Source organism: Nymphalis io, chromosome 15, assembly GCF_905147045.1.
Source record: "Nymphalis io chromosome 15, ilAglIoxx1.1, whole genome shotgun sequence".
Taxonomy (NCBI): Eukaryota; Metazoa; Arthropoda; class Insecta; order Lepidoptera; family Nymphalidae; genus Nymphalis; species Nymphalis io.
Genome location: NC_065902.1, coordinates 9,482,506 through 9,506,007, shown reverse-complemented (window position 1 = coordinate 9,506,007; position 23,502 = coordinate 9,482,506). Strand labels below are relative to the sequence as shown.

The following is a 23,502-nucleotide window of genomic DNA, read 5'->3' as shown; positions in this document are numbered from 1 at the left end:
ACGTCTTTTTTGCTTGTCATATTTATAACAATTTGAAATATTGTTATAAAATAATATAAATTATTTAAGAATATAACAAAATTTCATTATTTACCCAGAGGGGGTAAGGGTTCCAAAGCATCTCAAGCAACACTGTATTCTTCCAGCTCTTGATCCTATAACTAATGGGTAGTTTATCAATTGCTAAAACTTTTCACTATTAGTCTACTAATTGAGACGACATCGACATTAAGAACAATGGTTGTTTTAACAACATCACACGTGATAGTCAAGTCAAAAGCGATATCCAAATTATTCGCTATTCTGTAGGAACTCACTTCATTACTCACCCGTGAATTGGTGACCCGTGTTGGCAAGTGACTTATCGTGATTTGCTGTTTTGATAGGTGTATTCTTGAAATTTTATAATTATTATTGGTTTATGTCGAATATATATACTTCCTCACATTTCACGACCGTTTTTTTGCGGTGAAATGTTTTTTATATATTAAATTATTTTTAAAAGTCTATATATTTAATAATAATTTAAGAAAATATATAGAGATATATAGTCATGATTATATATCGTCGGATTGTGTTATATGTTAATCGTAACGGATAGATTTAAATGTAATATTGTATAATTATTAAAGTTTTTAGTGACAATTGAAAGAAAACTGATGATTTATATAAATATCAATAAAATTGTAAAATAAATTAACTCAAACTTTATATATATATATATATATATATATATATATATATATATATATATATATAATCAAAGTCATTTAACTATTACAATATAAGCAAATGAATAACTTACATTAAGGGCTTAAATAAGTATAAAATATAAATCAAAATTAAAAAGTCTTCTGTACAAATCATGATTTCATGGTGTAAATAATGCTAGCATGACAAATGTTTTCACAATTTATTTTAAGTTATTAAAAATATAAAATGTAAATTTTAATACAGATTAAAAAAATGCCTATAATGAGCATGTTTAACACAACATTTTGACATTAAACGCAACTACCGACACTTGACACGCATTGTAAAACCACGCTTTCTATTTAAAACATTCAAGTTTATATAAATATTTATATGAACATATGTTTTATATCAAATTAAAAGGTAAAGGCCTTTATCAAAATGTATATCTATGGTAATGTTTTTTTTTTTAAATATTATTCGTTTTACCAAAATCGTTAACTTATTCCGTGCACTTTGAACTTAATTGTTATTTTAGATAAATTGTATCTATGTGTAATTACATAACTTATGACTATTAAATTTTGTCACAACACTTTTTTTTATTTTAAAGTATAGGTAGGCGGACGAGCATATGGGTCACCTGATGGTAAGTGGTCACCAACGCCCATAGACATTGGCATTGTAAGAAATGTTAAGCATCGCTTACATCGCCAATGCGCCAACCTTGGGAACTAATTATGTCCGTTGTGCCTGTGACACTGGCTCACTCACCCTTCAACACACAACAATACCAAGTACTGCTGTTTTGCGATAGAATATCTGATGAGTGGTACCTATTTAAACGAGCTTGATATTGCTGTGCTAGTAAGAAATAATTAGTTTACTATATTTTAGACCAATTATTGATATCTACATAGAAATCCACCCTCATAAAAACGTTTTACTACAAAATTATTTAATCTAATCTAAGTTTGAAAGAGAAATAAGTTAATTGTATTGTTTAAAAATTGTTATTATGTCAAGCACGATATATATATTTTCGATTTCTTAAACAACTAAGTATCAGATACATACAAAATACTATTGAAACCAGTATCAAAACATTATTATTTTATTTCATTATACGCTTAAATAGAAGTTACGTGAACAAGATTTGAAACACATATACGGGGTCAGGCTAAACAAAACCGTTTAATAAAAAGTAATTGAATTCGAACATGGATTGATTACAGTTCACTATTTTTTAGGTATTTTTCTAATATATCATACAGTTCTATATAATTTCGACCAGTAACAATGTTATTTATACAATAACACAAAAGCACTTAAATATATATATATATATATATATATATATATATATATACGTATCAAGAACTGAATATCGCTTTATGTTCATTTATATAATTTAAGTTAAGACGTCGTCGTTTTATTACACGACTGGACAAAAAGGAGTGAAATGTTTTTAGTGTTCATGTTTGTATGTCAGTTGTTTATTCCACCATAACTTTTAACTGCCTTAACAGATTCGGATGTATGAGTAAGTCTTTACATCATCCCGATTGACGATGGCTAAAAAAAAATTCTAAAATAAATTCAATGTCGTGGCTTTAGAGCCGTCGTATTTCCAATTATTATAATCATTTTTTAAATCTAAATTGTGATAGCTAAAAATGTCTCAATTAACAGTTACATTAACCATTAAATCAAAATATAAGCTTCTTATCATAAGTACAATGTACATATTCCTTAAAAACAAAGTATTATCATTAATGATAATAAACAAAACGAATATTATACACGATTTTTATTCATATAATATAATTTATATAACTATATCAAAGCGAAACTGTGTTCACGTAAAGGTTATCTCGAATTGATATTAAGCCTTGCATGTCTCTAGTCCAGTTTCTCATCCAAAATCGATATCTCCCTGTCCCCCTGTTGTTATAGCGGCCGCTCCTAATTCGTACCCCACAGCACACGTATGCCGATCTTTGTCGTCTGGCACGCAGGTGTTAGATTTGGATGTGGCATTTTAATGTTTAAAGGTCTTAATTTGGGATAAATATATATAGTGAATTGCTAAGATTTAGTTGAACTTTTGTGAGATTATTTTAGAAATGAAACATTTATAAAGTTTCTATAATATAATACTAGCATGTGCATTTAGTGTATAATGGGGTCGTTATCTATATTAATATTAAGGTTGAATGTGCTATTTTACGAATAACCAGTAGGGCAAATAAAATCCTTTTCCTCAAAAACGGAGAGGAGTCCCAGCAGTGGGACATTCACAGGCTGTTACTGTACAGTAGGTACGGTTTTATAAATAATATTTGAGTTAGATAAACGAATTATTGAGGAAGGTTGAGCAGGTACTAGATGGTACTAATGCTGGTGAATTGTATAAAATCATGTATAGGAATTTCACGCAATCGAAACATCGGCGACTGTCAATAATGCGACATTTAAAAGCGTTTATGAAATTGCAGTCACTTTATTTAGAACTGATAACGTATAAATGTCCAATAAAGGCTCCGTTTTTTCTAACAATAGCAAACATAAAAAAATTAATAACTTACGCCTTGTACAAAATCTTGTAACCTATAATGAAACTCAAAAGCAGAATTAAGAAATTGAGTTGAACTTAACAAATGAAATAATAATGAAAGTAAGTTATAATTACACATAACAATGTAAAAATCTCGTAGTGTTCAGAGGCTGAGTGTGTATGCTATTGTTGAATGACGTTTTTCAAGTTACGTCGACGAAATCACGCGAAACTCTCAAATCACAAAAAAACAGAGAGAAATACAGTATGACAAGTAAGAGTAAAGTGTGCAGAACCAAGTGGCGCTTCGGGCGTCTAACGTTCGCGCCGAATGGTAATAAAAAAAAAATCAGACAAGTGCGAAGAGGGAAATGTAAAGGATTCCGTTGGAGGGTCGAGAGGCCGAGACAAACCGCGTAATTCGATTAAACTACGACTACATAAACCTCTCAACATTCATATAAATTTTAAATTTCGAACTGATTCCATTTGATATTTTTTTTCACAATTTTAAAACAGTAATTGCCTATTAGTATTCTGTTCGGTGTTATCTTAAAGGAACAGAACACAAAATCACGACACCATAACCCAAGCTAAAGTACGGTGAAATTACAAGAACAAAATAAACATAGAGTAAACATGAATAACCGAAACATCTAAACAAGGTATGTAAAAAGGCGGATAAGACTCGAAAGAAAAACGAAGGTTACGTAGCCCGAGTTGGATTAATGCGGAGTTTAGACGGCGCCACCGGCCCCCGGGTAAGCACATATTTGTTCGCGCCCCGACGTTTTTGACGTTCCTACAACGCGCCAACTTTTCTTAGGGTTGTAACATGCGCAGTGATAAGCTTAAATCTTTTTCAGGGTCATCGCTATTTCATTTTTTTATTGTTAGTATTTTTGAGTACTAAGCGATGGATAACGCTTTCATTTATGTAATTAAGTAATTTATAACTGCTTGTTGCTTTTTTATTAAATGAAATAAATAAATATATAAAGCTAAATAAATGTTTCTATTATGTTCTTTGAAAGTTAATGTGTGCATTTTACAAGCTGAAACGGTTATAACGTTCATTAATTATTATTTTTTACTCCGTGTTCATGTTTAAATTTTTATTTTACTTGTAATTACTGTTTTAATTATACAAAGGTCAGCCGTCTTATTTTAAACTGATCTCCGCCGGATTTGTGCAATGTTAATGATCAATTGATTATAAAAATACATACATTTAATCATTGCGAAATTGAAATAATTACTGGCTTGCTTACAAATGAAACTATTAGTGCCGCTATCAGAATGTAAAAATTATACATGCAGTCGTAAAAATAATTAACATTATGACTGTTATTTATCAAAAACAGCGGCAGCATAAAACGCATGAAATAATACCAAGAAATAAGTCGTTACACTAATTTGTAACGTTTAATAAAAGCCGAGGCGACAACCCTAGCGAAGGCAATGAAAAGTCGGTTAAGCTAATGTTATCGAGAAATAAAAATGTATAATAAAATACAAACACGCCGCGTGAGGAAACAATTTGCCGCAGGAGACTGGAAGATTTCGTGCCGCTAACAACGGCGGCACTTACGCGAATAACGACCTTAGCACAACGTAATATGCTCTAGATTGAAATGGAGTGGTTTCACAGAAAATTCCTTAAATTTTCTCAATGGCTACAGTTACGTTTTAGCTCTAAGCCACTGTGTTAAGGCTTACTCTTGAATGGCGGATTGTGTCAACAATTCAGGAAGAAAAGAGAGTTTTCCGGCTCGTCGGGGCGTCGTGACATTTGTGTTAAGCGGGGCCGAGGGAGACCCATTCATAAAGGACGCTCACGAAGCAAGCTTGTACTTGTTTTATAACTTATTGGATATAAAAAGTATCAGTTTAGTTTTGCAATACATTTTGCGAGCGTGTACAATAATTAATTATTGTTATCATTGCAACATCTTGTAATTTTTACATACACATAATTAAGGTTATAATTATATTCAAATAGATAACGTGTTGCTTAAATAATGTAGTAGATAGATAAAAAGATTATCGTATATACAAATGTGTTTCTTGTATTCTGTCTAATATTTTATTGTAAGCACGAGAGAAGACCTTCTCCTCAAAAGGGAGAGGAGGCCTTAGCCCAGCAGTGGGACATTAACAGGCTGTAACTGTTACTGTTACTTACGAGAGAAGAAGAAAATATTCTTTCCACCATTCTTATACGTCATCGAACTTGGCATATTCGTGCCGTCCACACAGAACGCTGAAAGCAAAAAAAATGACACGGAGGCAGAGTTCCAAATTCGAACTTGTTTTTTTTTCTAATTCAAGCAAGGACACGCTTACGGCGCCACCTGTTGCGCGGGTCACGTGACTTTTTTGCTCCAAGGACGCGCGCCTCCTTCGCTCATTCATGGGCGGCTTCCCCCCGCTCCTTGCGGGGGTTAGAGATTTTTTGTTCCCCTACATGAATCCCGGGGCCTTTCACCTACGTTTTCGAGGTCACGGCGGGATATTCCAGTATTTTGTTTGTCGTTTTGGCGCGTCTCAACTTTGTTTAGGGTTTGCGGACTCTCCTTTACTGGGCTACGGATTTCAGGACATTGACTCGTGGTGTGTATAAAAGTATTTTGGATAGGGTATGCAGAAGAAAATAATTGCTATATTATTTTTTAATAATATGGTTATTATTAATGCGCATTATGATTGTCACGGTCTCTGATTAACAAGTTTATTTAATCGACGTTATAACATTTGGTTTTTTGAAGTGTTAACTTAGTACTATCCCGTTTGATGTCTAAAATAGTCGTTAAACAATTACAAACAAGATAATTTATACTGAAACAGCTAAAATCATTTGAGACTGAGAATTTTTTATTCGCATTGAGAGGAGATTAAAACAACTGATGTTTCATAAACGTTTTATATTAACGTGTTAACATTTCATACTTTGTTAAACATCGAGGTTAAATATAACGGCTTTCGAAACTATTAGAATTGGCAAACGTTTAAACTAAATAACGATATATGAATAATTTATTTCTTTAAATTATACAAAGGCGGGCAATTAACCAACTCATGACAAGTGGTCACTTTCATCCATCGACAGTAGCACTGTTAGGAATATAAGTCACTTCTTACGCCATCACCTGACTCAACCATGGCATCTAAGATGACACGTTCCTAGTGCCTTTAAAAATATTTCTATTGAATTAGCACTTAATTGGTGGAAACCACCAAGATGGCTCTACACACAAGGATAAAAACAAGAGTGCAGGTTGTAATACCAATATTCTGGTTTGGCGAAATATATTTAGCATGATGTTCAACATACTTTTTGGCAAATTATGTTTTGTCTTATCGCTGAAACCAGGAAATTAAAAAAAAACGTTCATCGCTAGCACTATTATTAGAATTAACTCGATTCTAATTAAACCCCGTCCTGATAGTGCACCGTGGAGCTGTAGACTGCGTAATTTACATTAATCCAATAATTGCATGGAGGTTTCCTAGTTAGAAATTCAAATGAGATGATGTACAGGGAGGGAGGTCTTTAGGGAGGAGGCGAGGAAACGGTGCGGATAACCTGCGATTATCTGATCTACACACGCCATTATTGCAATTTTTCAACCGAGATCCTGTATATTCACCCACTTGCAATTGTTTTAAATAAGACAGTCATTAACTAAATCTAATTCAGGATTATCATATGTATTTAAATATCTTGATAGTATTATTATATTATTAATTAGGAAGCTAAGTCCTTATTAGGGTATTCGTCAATCATGACGTTACAATTCTTAACTAAAACTAAAGTTTATGGAAAAACTAAAACAAAGTATAAGATATCTCACACATGTAAACTATAAAGTAAATATTTCGTTCTTGATATTAATCTCAAGTGGAAGACCCTGTGAAATAAGATGTGGAGGTGATATGCCTATTATATTATACACACATAAGAACTTACTGTATGAAACATTTCTAAAACGTATTCCGTAAGAGGTGAAGGCCTTTGGGAGGCAATGAGACAAGAAGTTAGGTTAGAGGTTACTTATAAAAGTTAACTAAGAATATTATAAATAATCGAATCATATTAATATTTATAATATTTCGTTCAAAGATTTATATAAAACGAATATCGATAAACTAAACTCGTACTAAGCCAAGAGTCAGATTAAATATTAACGAAATATAATTTACATTATTAAAATGTTTGAAACTCAATTATAATTTAGACGTACAGATAATAAGCGACAATAGTGTATAGTTATTGTGCCTGTAACGGAGGGACTTGATTAATTAAATTGTTATGGTAATGAGTGCCGGGGATTTTTGGTCGATATGAGCTAGAGTCGTTGTTTGACCGCTGTGGAAGATGACGGGTTAGTTTGTATTACTAGTATATTTGAATTATAATATACAAAGTCGAATTATCGATAATTAAAATTTCATCTTATATTTTCGAAATTCGTATGTACACATTTCTGTATATCGTATTTAAACTATGATATATATTTATATTTTCTTAATTCCATTATTAAAAATGCATGCTATTTAGATGAATACATAACGAAAGATCAAATTAGGTAAAATTTATTAACGACGTAATACATTCAAAATCTGAAAAAGTCGAGATGGCCCAGTGGTAAGAACGCGTGAATCTTAACCGATGAACGTGGGTTCAAACCCGGGCAAGCACCTCTGAATTTTCATGTGCTTAATTTCTGTTTATAATTCATCTCGTGCTTTTCGGTGAAGGAAAACATCGTGAGGAAACCTGCATGTGTCTAATTTCATCGAAATTCTGCCACATGTGTATTCCACCAACCCGCATTGGAGCAGCGTGGTGGAATAAGCTCCAAACCTTCTCCTCAAATAGGGAGAGGAGGCCTTAGCCCAGCAGTGGGACATTTACAGGCTGTTACTATACTACTATACATTCAAAATCTGAATTTTTATTCACAAATACGTAAAAATCGCTACAAATAATGAAATGATGAAGATTTATAAACAAAATGTGCCTATGTAAATTTACCTATTAAAATGTATAGGGTAAACGCAATGACTGACCGTCTAACCGAAACGCAAGGAACCGGGTGGAATGAGGCGGCGTCGACGCCTTAGTAATTTCCGAAATCGCTTGTCGACAATCAGAGTAGTGCTGTGCTGGCTGCGAATCGAATCCGAATAATTAGATCCCGATCTGTATCTAATTGCGATGATTGTAATTCGTTTCATTCGTCGATTCTTAAAGCCGTTTAGATTTTCTAAAATTTTCACGTGAGAAATAACTTAAACATTAGCTTATTTAGTCAATTGTAACTGTATTGAAATTTGATTTGATATTATTTAAGTAATATGAATGAACGTAAGTTGGTACGTTTTTAATTTTTTACATATTTATTCGCTATAAATTGCAGGTTCGATTTTTTTTAATATTATAATCGGGAATAAATTCGAATTATTTATCGTGTTGATTTATTATTCGATACATCGTCGTATAAGCTTCAATCCGTCGACACCAGGCCAATCAGAAATATAATTAGATTGAGGCCGACGCCTAATTGTGATGGTCTCAAGTTGCGAACCCCTAGATACAAGCCGAGCTGGGCGCATTGACAAAATCAATAGCTGACCTATCGTATGACCCTCAAGGATATACATACAATACTTTCTCCGTAGATCATTGAACAATTGATTCGACTTATATTTTCAAGAACTTAAAAAAAAATTCAATTAAAAACAATGAATTTTGAATGTTCATTATTTTTTAAAAACAAAACAGTTCTCATCATCAAACACTGTCAATTAAAGCAAAACTATTAATTGATAATAATTAATTTTTATCTCTTTCAAATGTAGGTATATTTCATCATAAAAATGACTAGATGAACTTCGTTAGATCTTCATAAAACAATGCTATAGGTTCCCATAAAAGTCAGACCATTAAATAAGATAGGCGGCCCGAGGAACCGATAACTGTTCTTTCAACCGCTAATCACCCCATGAATTCCGCAGAACCTACGGACAGTCCGTCATAATTCTGAACTTCAAAAGTAATACCATCAACTCGGTGTTAACTTAATTTGAGTCACTTTAACAAGTCCAATTAAAGGAATTTGTGTTTCTCTTATCTTCAATATAACATTGAGCATAATTTCAAATTATATTTCAAACTTTCCGATAATGAAGGGTGGGTGGGAGAGGGTTGGGGCGGGCTGCGGGGAGCGGGGAGCGGCACTTCGCTTATTTCATTAGTTACATAAATTCTCCTATTGAGGATGGCTGGCAGAAAGGGAACGGTTTACCCTTATTACGAGAGTCTCCTTATCAATACAATTATTAATATAATAATATTATTATTGTAATAATTTCTGAGCAGAGTGGAAAGAGGAATCGTAGCTTAACTTTGCCGGCAATAAAGGGTGGCGAGAGATAATGGAATGGAAAACAGTTTGAAGTTTTATTGGAAAATTGGTACTTACTAATTGGTAGCATTATCGATTTGTTAGTGACTTCAGGGCGGAATCTAATAAATAGCATCCTTTTGAAATTAAAAGTCACGAATGGGGGAAAATTCGATTAATTTTTAATCTTAGTGAAATAAAATAAATGGTAAATGTCTTCCGATATTCGTATTATTTCGTCAACGGAATAGAATACTTGATTAATGTAAAATAAATATATTGTTTTTCTTATATGTTATCATAAGGATATGTATTACGTATCGTTAATATAATATCAACAAATAACTAATGAAACCTTCCATATATAGAAATTGAAACTAGGTTGAAGGTAATCCCGACCCCAGAGGGCCCATAAGTATAGCCATAATTCCTAAGGGCCACGTCTCATTATAACACTAATACAAGACTCATCCCGAAGTTACGGTGAATACATTAAAGGGTTCAATCCTTACTGATGAGACATCGGTCGGGTGGAGGTGCCTCCCACTCGGGCGGGGTCGCTCCGGGCACTGGCCTGGCTAGGGGGAAATAAGGCAGGCATTATAGGAGATAGCGTTCATTTACATTGTCCAATAACTCCAAGTAGTGTCCGAGCGAATATTAGTTTATGGCATGCGGTGTTTCTCGTTCCGAACGTACATAACCGAATCGTATACAACCGAAATGCCTTGACCAATTTTTAACGAACGCTAAGGGCGGAATGATTTCGTCTCCGTAATTAATTCGATTTGGTTTTTAATTAAAGGAACGCCAATTTCAATACTGTAAAAAAAATAAAGTCTCCGAAGAGTTTTCTGATTACTAAACGTCGGATGGTTAAAATTTGATAGATCATAGAGACAAAGGTCGATTGATTTTATATTTCACTCGGCCGAGTTCCGTTGGCTTGCAACTGGATAATAAGACGTGGGGCAGCGTACGCACTGACGGAAATATACGACGTTACTATCAGACAGTGGCATGTGGAGGACGTGCCTCTGTGTTGCTGAAGCAGGGCTGTTTTCACCAAGGAACTTGATAATACGAATTATTTAATTTGACTTACGCATTTCGTTTATTAGTTTCTTCTATTTATATTATTATATAATGCATTATGTAATTGTTGAATTTATTTTTTGTGAAATGATTATTCAAACTGTTTCAGAATAGTCTATTTTGATGTTTGTAGTTTTTTTTATTATAATTAGTGTACATATTATTAGTTAAGAGGAAATATTTATTTTATTAATTAAATAACATTAGATTAATTATAATATAAGTTTAAAATACTTTAGATTACTTAACATAAAAAAAAGAAAATGAATATATATCTATTTAACATTATTTATTTATTTTGAGTTATAAGCAAAGCAAATTAAAAAAAAAACATCTACATCATCGAAAACGTTGGTCACAATAGCCAAAACAATCTGTTTAAAAAGATGTATAATCAAAATTACTTATCGATTGTATTAAACAAAGAATCAGTTAACACAGCCCTAGGAGCCCACATAAATACCAGAATCAAGATGCATATACAAACTAACTCACACACGCACAGTCTTCCCTCACAACCGTACAAAGGTAGGCTGGCTTTATTCTCATTCGGTTCGGAGATGCACTATCCTAATTATTGAGAGGCCAGAAGCAAGACTCGGAAACCTATTGTTTGGGAAAGGTAATATTATTACTGAGAATACTAGGTTTATTCTCGTGTTAGGTAAAGCTTTACCACGTTCGCTCTAGAAATAGGTAACAATTCTTAACAGAAATATCATATCGCCTTTACTGATCGCGACAAAGTAACTTTGACTACAATATTGTGTTATTGTTTTCTAAAATGAAATTGTATAAAAAAAATAAGAGTGCTCTTTAAATTTTTAACTTTCTCAGTCATTCGAGTTTAAATTATAGGAGCTGATGATCATCTCAGATCGACAGGTGCCTGTCGAAACATGAGTCAAAATAAACAGGATCTTAAAAAAAAACAAATTATATATATACGGATATATAAATTAAAACCTCTTTTCGAAGCTGAATCGTTAAATTCTCATAGATTTCTTTCTATATGTATATACACGGAAAGGTTGTGTTGTTAAAATAAAAATAAAAGCGTTCTTCCTTGGTTAATATTCGCGTCAAAAAGTGTGATGTTTCGACAGGTTGTAAATGACATCGATGTTTGCTGACGTCATTCTCATCGTCGTTATAATTAAACGCCTTCAGAGCAATTTGAAGTAACTATTTTTATTGTGTTAAGCCTGTTTAAAGCTAAACATGAAGACTGAATTAGTTTTCTTAAAATGATATCCTTAGTTTCGTAAATTTAATATTTTATGTATAAGTTCCAATGCCTAAATTAAGATAATATTATTTGTCTTTTTCTTTATGATTTGAGCTTGATAAAGTATTTTTTTATTGGTCAAAACTATTTATTTTATGTTTATGCTTGTGAAATGTTTGATATAATTTCCTCCCTTCAAAATAGCACAAGATTACTACTAAGTAGAATTTAACACTAAAAATTCAACAACTGTTGTCAAGTTAACAACTTGATAAGTTCGAATCAAAAGCAATTTAAATTTCGAACACGTTTCGACCAAAAAATAATAAAATCCATTAGGAAGGTGATCATAAGTTGAATAGCTAACGTCGCGTAATTTTCACCGTCGATCATAATTCTATCCTAGGACGTCGTCTAAGCATAAATTCATACGTGGCCGCACGCACGCATCGTACCGTCAAATAAACTGGCAGTTTAATCAAAGCCATTAGACAAGTGAGCCAAACACCGTCAACCAATATAAACTGACCCGTGAAAGTTAGCCCAGCTTAAAGTAACGATAGAAACGTAGAGAGGTCTAATAGTTGGTGGGTGGCCGTAGCTGATGCCTTTAACGCCTAGCTGGCTGTTGACCAACGCCAGGAGGCGGGAGGCCATGCGTTCTTAATAAAGATGGCGGAAACAACATGGCCGTTTTGGCGGGAGAAATTTGGAGGAATTATGAGAAAACGTGTAGCTTAGCTTCTAAGCTAGATTTTGAGACTAACATAACATATTCAGAGTAAACCTTTATGTATCAAGATTTATATACACTTCGTATCTAGCCGTACTCGTAGGTTTGTGTATTTCAACTACAAAGGAACTGAGATGATCATATATACTTGTATTAGGATAATCTAGATTCATACAATATTGAAACTGTGTGTATTGTGTATGTATTCATATTTGAAATATAATTAATATAAGCAAATATTGCGTAAAAAAAATTAACATAATGATTTTAATAAGCGAAAGAATGAAGAACGGTGACAAGATTGAATTATCAACTAAACGAAGTATGTGCAAAATTTCAGATCAGTCGGTTCCACGTATGTATCACTCACACATATGTATGTACATTTCATGGACATAGAAACTTTTTTAAGCATGACTTTAAAACAGTTTCTATATCCTTGAAAAGTACCTATGAATAGTTTAAGTTAAGTATTTAATATTTAGTAGACGACCAGATTCGTCAATAAACACTGGCGTTGTAAGAAATATAACCTACTTCTCACACCGGCATTGCGCCGCCAGACACGGGATCTAAGATGTTATGTCCCTTGTGACTTTAATTACACTTGCTCCTTAAACATTCAAAGTTCAACGGTGATACAAATATTGCTATTTGGATAAATAACTGGTAAATAAGAGGTACTCTACTAAAGGTTAACCTGCGCGTTATTAGTAGCGAAAGAAATTTTATACAGTAATAACTATTAATCAAGTTTAAAAATAATTTCTTTATCTACATATGAAGGACCTACGTGCGAACAAGCGCAGAAACCACTTAAGGTGAAGCATCTCTTTATAAAAAGCATTCAACAAATTCCGCGTCCCATATGAATTACATTGGCCGATACAAAGCCATAATGAGAGGCCACCGCTTGTATAACCTACCCCAGCTTCCCCTTAAATTATTCAGGAGAGAGTAATCTTATTACATTTACATATTAATCAACGGATTTTAATTATCCACCTCACCCCACCACGCCTTGATAATTTGCCTTCAAAATGCGACTCGCCTCGATTAAGGAATGATGCAGACTAGATAGGACACATTGAATATCATACATTGTTATGCATTCATTGTGAATTTACTAAATCGCAATTTATAAATGCCAAAATCAAACCAAATATTCTCTCCAAGTAACTACATCGAAACGTGAACTTTAAATAATGTTTACGAATTAAGATTGCGGCATTCTTTTTGTTTTATACGATTTTACGTCAATGGAACGTTCCATATTTAAATAACAGAAACAGCTAATGTTGTGGTTGTTTTTTTTAAATTGTATGTAGTAATTTAAGAAATATAAACAAATTCGAAGTTAGAAACGTTCGAAAATATACTTTAATTGTTTGTTTTTATAAATTAAAAATATATCATAACACACTGCGCCAAGTAATATTTTTTAATGACTTTTATATGTAATTTCGTTAACTGTGATTAATGTATATTGTCAATTTATTTCATTATGTTTTGATATTATAAATGCGAAAGTGTTGCCGACGGATCAATGTAATTTTTTGCATATATGTTTACGGACCGGATGTAAGTAACATAGCTTTAACTGATTTATAAATGAGAAGAATCTTATATGTTCAAGATATGTGTTCACCGGGTATTTGTAAACGACAAGACCGATTTTAATTTCTTACAATAGAACTATTATACAAATTTAGTACATAAATATTTAAAAAGGAAACACGTGAGGCCTTTTCGAGGTCAGGAACCTGATGGTTTTTTAATTTACAGATTGCAATGACTTTTAAAGTTTTTACTCTACCAAAAGCAACACGCACTTGTCAAAAACAAAAAAATAAAAACTAAGTAACTAAATTTAATTCCTGCAACATGACTGCATTTCAATTAGATATATTATGAGTTAAGCAGCTTTCTTAGCTACTTGATTCTCATCCTACACAAAAAAAAAAGGAAATCATAAATAAAATAAACCGATTTAAAAATTTAATACAAACTATATATTTTATATGTGAAGTACATAAAGCTGTTTGAAGGTATTAAGATAGTCGAGTTCTTGAACGGAGAACGCGAGAGAGGATGTCATCAAGCTAGTTGGAGTAACGACATACGAAAAATGACAGTTGAAAAGTAGGAGCCGTAAATCAGCAGATCTGGGCGAGGCCTAAATTCAACGGGGGAGGACGCTACAGGATGCACACGAAAAATACAATGGACTGAAAGTACTATAAGAAAGACTAATAAGAATTTGTCTTATATAACGACATTCATAAACATTGTAAAAAATTGTAAAAAATTTATACCTAATTTAATTTAAATTACCTTAATAATATTTTTAGTACTATATTGTATAATTATTCTCGCTAATGTTTCTAAATCTGTCTACACTTAACCTAAAGATATATTTGCGATATAACATTCGTTGATAGTTTATTTGTACAAACTCCCTGTTCTAAACAAGTTATAATTTATGGATGAATTATTCATTTGTAGCACGACTTACATGCTGATTACGTCGATCTCGAAACTTACCTGAAATTAAATAAACGGTAAATTAGTTAATCTTTAAATGAAAATGCACATTTGTAAAATATAAATAAAATATAAAACAATACGGCCTCTTTCGTACACTCTCTGACTATAAGGGAGGTTCCCATTCGGTTGATTTTTAAACGGTTTTTCACAATTTCAACATTTTTTTAAACTGTATAATTCCAGAAGTGTCCAATTTATAACAAAATCCAGTTCTGATATTGGAATCCAGAAGGTGTTGAAGGACCTCCAATATTATAGACATATGGTGAATTTGGTTTTTTCACCAACAAATTAACAATTTGCATTCAAAAAATATCAATAGGTAAAGTGTAACAGATAAATAATAAAAGATTAATTGTATTTAGTATTTTTATAATGTTATTGTTAGCGCTACTTTTATTGTTAATAGTACAAAGGAACGAAGTAAACAGACTATCCGATTGAACAATACGCCAGAGACTTTATTGGTCTGAAGTTTAGATTTTCGAGAGGTTTGCGCGTGTATGACATTCAAAATAAACGATCGACTGTAATTACCTGATTTTAAACGAAATAAAAGTTATGTATATGCCACTTGAAGCTAATTTCTGACCGGTCAACTAAGATCGCGCGTGTTATGTTATTAGTAAATATTCCGTCCATTTATTTTATTATTATTTAAATAATAAACGCCATCGGTATATTCAAATAATAAGCAGTGTGATAAGCCATTATAGGCATTTACAATAATAAAATTGAATGACTACACTTATAAAATAAACAATAAAATTATTACGCTAACATAACACTCAACTTATAATAAATTAATGAAGTTAGAATAAAATATAACTTGTCTGTGTCATTAACTGCCAAAGATAAGATTGAAATTATTTTTTTCTTGACTTAGATTTTTCGTTACCACCAACCTTACAATATGCTAAATGCAATACGACTTCAATAACAAAACATATTTAACATTAGATTAAAAAAAAACACCCATGAAAGAAATATACTTGTCTCAAATTTAAGAACGTTTGTGGACCGCTTTAAAAGATGTTTTGTCTTTAAACCTCATGCGTATCAAATATTATATGAATATGGTCTAGATCCCAGACGCCTTAACATATAATGGCGATATTATTAGAAGACAAAAACCAAGTGTCTCGACGTCACCATAAATTCCCGCCGGACATTATCTACCGTAACTTTATTTCTCTCGCTGTTTTAGTATTCATTATTTAATGTTAAATGACGAATATTATTGTGATTTAGATGGTTAAAATGAGCTTCCCTCTTTCAAGGAGCTGGTGTTTGAGGTGAACCGATTTATTGAGAGTTATATGACTCATATATATGATAAAAGTAAAATAAAACATCTTTATTAACACGTAACTGTCTTGATTAGCAAAATTGTTTATAAAACGGCTCATTGCACCGTGCAAAACGAGAAGCAAAAAATCTCAAATCGATATTTAATTTTATATCGCTGTTATAAGTGCAATGTACAAAATATATATCAATGCAAACTACGACATATTCTGATAAAACTTCATATTTATCTTTTTTTTTATTAGAAATTCATTGATCGCGAAAAATGTATTTTTTTTCATTGCAACACTTCTATATTATGTAACAATTGAGGTACAATTTTTTTAATGGTTTCAGTTTGTCACGTCAATTATGTGCAATATACAATATAAGGTGAAAATATTAAAGCTATAAAATACAAACAAGACGTATACAGCAAAACAAAGAAACGAATAAAAACTAACCATAACCGATACTCGATAAAACAAAAATACCGGGATATCATAAGCGAGTAGCTGTTACGCTGAAAAGAAACAAACAGGAGTGCATGGTTTTAATCAGTGTACTCATTTGTTTGACGACGGAGGCAACGCATTACGTTTGCACTCGAACGAGCGTTGGGCGGAGCAGACCGTAAAGCATTGATATATTATATGGCTACCAAGCCCTGGAGGCACTTAATAAGTAAGTTAATGCGAATGAGAAGCTGAAGTATTAAACTCTTCAAATCCTTTACGTTTTCTTTTACAAATAATTTAACCGACATTAATGCGTCTCTTCGGTATTTATTTAAATTTTATACAATCTTTTTGTCATCCTATTTCTTTATAGTATTATCATAAATTAATTAAAAACTGTAAAAACAAATCAAAACCTTGGCTAAATCGACGTCATTATGAAAAAAGTATTAAAACGCTTAATTGTCTTTTCTTCTTCTGAATCTCTGTTACTACTTGTACAAACACAGACGATATTAACATTTTAGATCCCGTAGTTGATGGCCCATTGGCGGTACAGGAGTAAAATTTGCAGTGCCAGTAGGCGAAGGTGACCATTGGGTATAAGCAGTGCTATTCTTTAAAAAAAAAAATCGTATCTCATTCGCGAAATCTTTAAACCGATTTATGTTGTCCTGCTTTATTAGTACGTTTCAAATGTTATTACAGTATATAGTCAATGTTGCATGTTACTTTCTGACACTTTACGATCGTTTTCTACGATCAGTGTCAAGTTTGTCCATATAGAACTGCTCTAATGGTTTGAAATATAAATGCTATCAAGAAGAATAGATAAGAAACAGCAAGTATTTCTCTATTTAAAATGCATATTATATATTTGTACATAAATTATGCATTGACTTCTATTGGGAATAGGTTTTTTTTTTACCAATATCTGATCTCCGCGCAAACAATTTTGAGTATTTCCAGGATTCTGATCTTAAAGGGCATTGTCATATCAACTCCTAATCCAAAAAATAAAGCTCGCGAATATCCCATCATCGGGTTACTAGGGTCTCTTAAGAAGGTTTGGAGCTCATTTTACAACGGATAGATACGAATAGGGGAAAAAATATCCTCATTCTTAAAAGGAGATTTAAGCCTAGCTGTAGGTCATTTAAAGACTATATTACTTTTACACTTTATATCAGTTTATGTAAATGTATTTTTATTCCAATCGTCATAATGAAGGTGATTCACCGTTAACGTAGCACGGAAAGATAAATGCTTTACGAAAATTAATTAACGAAATTGCATTCATAAGTGTAGAGGAGGAAAAGGTATAATTGGTGAGGAATCAGCAACACCTTGATTGGCTGCAGCTCGATAAATCTTATTTACATTTCTTATTCAACCTATGGGAGATATACTATGGGTACTTTTAACCGATTACCGTACAGACGGGTAATGAAAGCTAACAAAACTCAACTTGAAAATATTTTTATTTAACCAGCTATCGTTCAATTTATTATTATGGCATTTTTGTATCACCTGGTTGTGGAATATGGGATTATACCGATAAAAACCGGTAAGGAACTCAAATGAAAATTCAAAATCAACAAATACTAATTTCAACTTATGATCAATATGATATTGTACTGGGTGACGCGTTGTCTATAAGATATTGTCAAGTTTTATTTTATGAAGTATACTTCGATGTCCGAGATGACCCAGTGGTTAAAACACGTGAATCTTAACCGACGAATGCAGTTTTAATCCCCAGGCGTGCACCACTGAATTTTTATGTGTTTAATTTGTGCTTATAATTCATCTCATAAAATAGTAAGTAAACTGTCTAATTTAACTGAAGTTCTATCACACGGGTAGCCGCCAACCCGCGTTGGAGCTTCATGAAATAAGCTTCAAAAACCTTCTCCTAAAAGGGAGAAGAGGCCTTAGCCCAGCCGTGGTACTTTAATGTAACTTTACATATTAATTTTTACTTGCAATTCGGTTATCAGAGTATGTCTGGAGAGTTAAAATAATTTATACAATAGACGCCGCAAGCCGTCTGTGCGTTCGTCCGCAAAGCCACTTCGTCTGCATATAATATAACTTGATGTCTCGTGTAAGTCTACGTTAGTGAAGAAAGCTTAGCTTTTATATAAAAATTAAACATATAAAAATTTTGTTTCGGTGCAAAAATCATTACAGAAACATTTTCAAACAACAACTTCAACATTGAATCGACCTTTGTGTATTCCTGCGTCAAAAATTTTGCACTAAATACTCAACGCACAATAAATTACTATACAAATATCACAATCTGTATAATACGTATGTGATGAGAATAATTAATACATCATTCAGCTAATCTGGATTGGATAATTGTGTCTCCTTTTCTCTTCACGGAAGAATAAGGCAAACAAGAGTTGTTTGTTTCCTCGTTATTTGAAGGGACAGAAATTCGAAACGACCGGTAGAGATCATCAACATAGCAAGCACCGGGACACGGGAGTATAAGAGTATAGAAACTTCGGTTGCATTTTATTGGCAAAAACCTAAATTTAAACCCATGATCATCGATTAAATATATTAGAAATGAGAAATATTTAAAATAATATTACTTAAAAAAACAATAAAAGCTTGCATTGATATTATGCATGTAAAATGCCGAAACATTGCAACACTAGCTTAGTGTTTCTACCCTAGAAATAATGTGGAATTAATTTATAACAAAAAAGCCCTCATTATGAAATCAATCTACTAAAAATAATAAAAAATACAAGTTCTGTTAAATACAACTTCGTATAATTAAACTTAAGAATGTATTAAGTCAATAAATTATGTATACAAGTGCGCTGATCAGGCAATGATATAAATTATATTTTAATTAACAAAAACTGGTTCACGCATACAATCGAGTTTAGTTTTGTTAATTAAGCGAAAATTATCTCCCTTTAATAAAGTACTTGGTACGGAAATATTTATTTCGAAAATATCAAACAAGTTATGAACAATTATTTATTTAAAACAAAACAAGAAGCAATGGGTATATTTGATTATTAGGATCCATAAATAGGGTCGTAGTCATTCCATGAAATATATTTAAAAAAAACAATCTGGTTGATATAATTATATTGTTTTATTTTTCTAGAATATCATATTTTTGCATTAATAAATTTAAGTTAAATTTTCCAGAAAGTTCATAAACACTCACAAATCTTCTGAGCTCGATATCGTTACATTAACAGATTAAAAAACGAAAGTAACGCAGTTAATTAAATAAAAAGCGGGAACGACCGGCGCGGGCGCACGCAATCTCTTTGCATATTGATTAAAATCTGAGATCGGACAAATGCAAACTTAATGCTGTAATACCTAAAACTATCTAATACTATACCATGTCTTACGTATGTGTATTTGAATATATTTAAATAATGTCTTAGTGTGGGTTGGTAGTTGTTACACACCTTCAGACGTTCTTTCCTACACTTCCTACCGTTGGCTGCTATAAAATACCCTTAGCACTAAGCCTTCGCTTTGTATATCATCGTCATTTGTATATTTTGTGTTAATTAAATACTAGGTTATAAGAAATGAGTGATACATGATTTGAATGAATTTTGGAATGGAATAATTTTTTAGTTTTGCGAACTTTAAATATATTGTTTTAGCAAAAAACTAAGTAAAAACAACTAAATTTTAAAGAATATAATTCAAGATTATTTTAAAACCATTTACAGTTTTTTATAGTTGGTTATTAAGCCGTGTACTTTCGTTCATGGGCGTTTTCTATGGGACTATTATTTATTTTTTATTATATAACAGATGTTAGGTTATATAGTAGCTTTATTTAATACATACATTGTTAGTTTATTTGCATCTTTAGTCGTTATATATTGATAAGTTACAATGCGATGCCATCGTAAGTAGATAAAGGATGAATATATATTTTATCTTTAAATGAGATTTTAATATCTAAAAATATAATAATAAAATTATTCAAAACATGTTAATATAAACACGAACATTATATTCCAAGTTCCAGCGACTGCCCTTTAAAATGATTTTGTAATAAACACTTCTTTAGAGCGCTAATTTATGTTCATTTCGTTTAAGTGAAGGCTTACAACACTGCATACTAGTTTCCTGCAACGAGATCATGAATCGATCGCATGAGTTTTATCTCGTATACGGTGCATAATTAAAATTTTCGATAAGAAATTGATAAATTTTTATTTCTATAATCATTTCCCGAAGTGTGTAGCGAATTATGACGTCACGAACTGGACTACTTCATTAAACGTTCTTATGTTATTGCGAAACGTTCGCCGTGGATATATTTAATCTCATTTAGTGACAGGAAACCTCGTATCGGCGATTATAGTAACTGAGCGTGGGTTGATTTTATGATATTTGATTATGAATTTTATTAACATAGTAGGAATGATGGTATTTCATTAACATGGACTTTCTAGAACGTATTTAGTTCAAGCTGCACTGTTGGACCGGTAGATAAATTAAGACAAAATACATAATAGCTGCTTTTAGCGGTACCTCATTTCTTATCGTTACTGTGTTACTTGTTGGTTTTATCTGTTTATAAGCATTAAAGCGTTTGCAATGAAAATCGTTATGCATTTTATGCTAGATACTACCAATTATATATTCCATATATCATTTTGCACAAGCAACTTAAATTACGCAAGCAATTAAGACGACAGATGTTAAAGTTTAGAGTAAAGGATACTTATTAACGCGTCTATGTTGGATACATGAATAATGTATTAATAATATCATTATAAAGCAATTTTCTGAAATAACAATGCAACTCCTGGACTATGAAGTGGCTTGGAGGCCAGCACAATCTTACTTTAATTGCGTGTAACATAAATTACCGGCAACTTATTACAATCCGCTCCTGTTCTGATACACCGGCCTGTAGGTTCTGTGCGTGGTTATACATAACTTAACATTATTATGAATCTTAATGCATACGAAATAGGGACGGTAATTGAACGACACAGCGACAACTTAACCCGTTTCCCTGCTAAGCGATGTGAGAATTTTAATACAATTATTTTGTAGTAACGGCTTGTTGTCGTATCATTGTATATTTTATTAATAACATCATGGGTAGGTTAGTGGGAACATATTAATTTTGACATATAAGGTATAATACGAACAGGTATATTGGTGATAGGGCTTTGCGTAGGTTCGTCTGGGTAGGTACCGTCCACTTATCACAAATTCAACCGCGAAACAGCAGTACTTAGTATTGTTGTGTTCCGGTTTGAAGGGTCAGTGAGCCAGTGTAATTACAGGCACAAGGGACATTACATCTTAGTTCCCAAAGTGGGTGGCGCATCCATATTATTTACACTACCAAGGTCTTTGGGCGGAGGTGACCATATAGCATAACAAAAAAAACGGCGGCTTCTCTCCCAAAAATCGAAGGGTAACATATGTTATATAACATAAGACTGTTATATAACATATGCTACCCTTCGATTTTAGTAACACATTACTCACATACATAGAGTTAGTAACATACATAGGGTTAGTAACATATACTAACTATAAATTATTTTTAATATAAACGTTTCCGTTTTATTCTTTAAGAATTTACATTGAAATTGAATGATGAAAACCGACTTACGGAGATACACTATTTAACCCGAGTTCGTATACCTTTTAAATGTTTCAACTACCGTAAATATCTCATATCACTATCTGACATTGTACGATTGTTTTCTGCGTTTAAATTAGTTTTTTTTTTTACTGAATAGTCCTACTGGTCGAGAAGTTTGCTCCGTTGCTGCGCAACAGATAAACAATCAAGCACACTATGACATTTATAATATGGCCGAATTGTAATCGAAAATAGCAGTTTGGCATATCAAACGGCAGTAGCATTTTTATTAATAAAGAGTAATACAATTATCACACCACAAAACATGCGCACACACATATTTATATTTGATCGCTAATAATGTCTCCTTCTAATTAATATTTTTAATATTTTCTGATAAGGATACCGTCTCTACGTGTGCAGGTAGGTATAAATACATACCTATTGATAAACTTGTATAAAACAACCTTCATAAAATTCTTAATAAAAGCGATTATGTTCGTTTAAAAACGAAAAAAAGTTAAGGTCAACATTAAATGCATTCTGTCATTCGCTAATATTATAATCGCAGATATCGTTCGTTTGTATGTTTGACTATTTTTAACTAAATACGACTACAGTACAATCGTCAATAGCTTCTTAATTTATATTTAAAACTGCGCCCAGGGGTCTTTTACGCCCGATGTTTTTAAAAATCTGTATGTAATTATTGTAAAATGGTTTAAAAGCCGAGATGGCCTAGTGGTTAGAACGCGTGAATCTTAACCGATGATCGTGGGTTCAAACCCGGGTAAGCACCACTGAATTTTCATGTGCTTAATTTGTGATTATAATTCATCTTGTGCTTGACGGTGAAGGAAAACATCGTGAGGAAACCTGC

The 23,502-nt window shown here is 32.2% G+C and overlaps 1 protein-coding gene across 6 annotated transcripts in view; it reads right to left on the bottom strand.

The window, feature by feature from the left end:
• The window catches only part of LOC126773794 (POU domain, class 6, transcription factor 2), a 149,372-nt gene that overhangs the window by 76,452 nt on the left and 49,418 nt on the right, over nt 1-23,502 (bottom strand). The window lies entirely within an intron of this gene.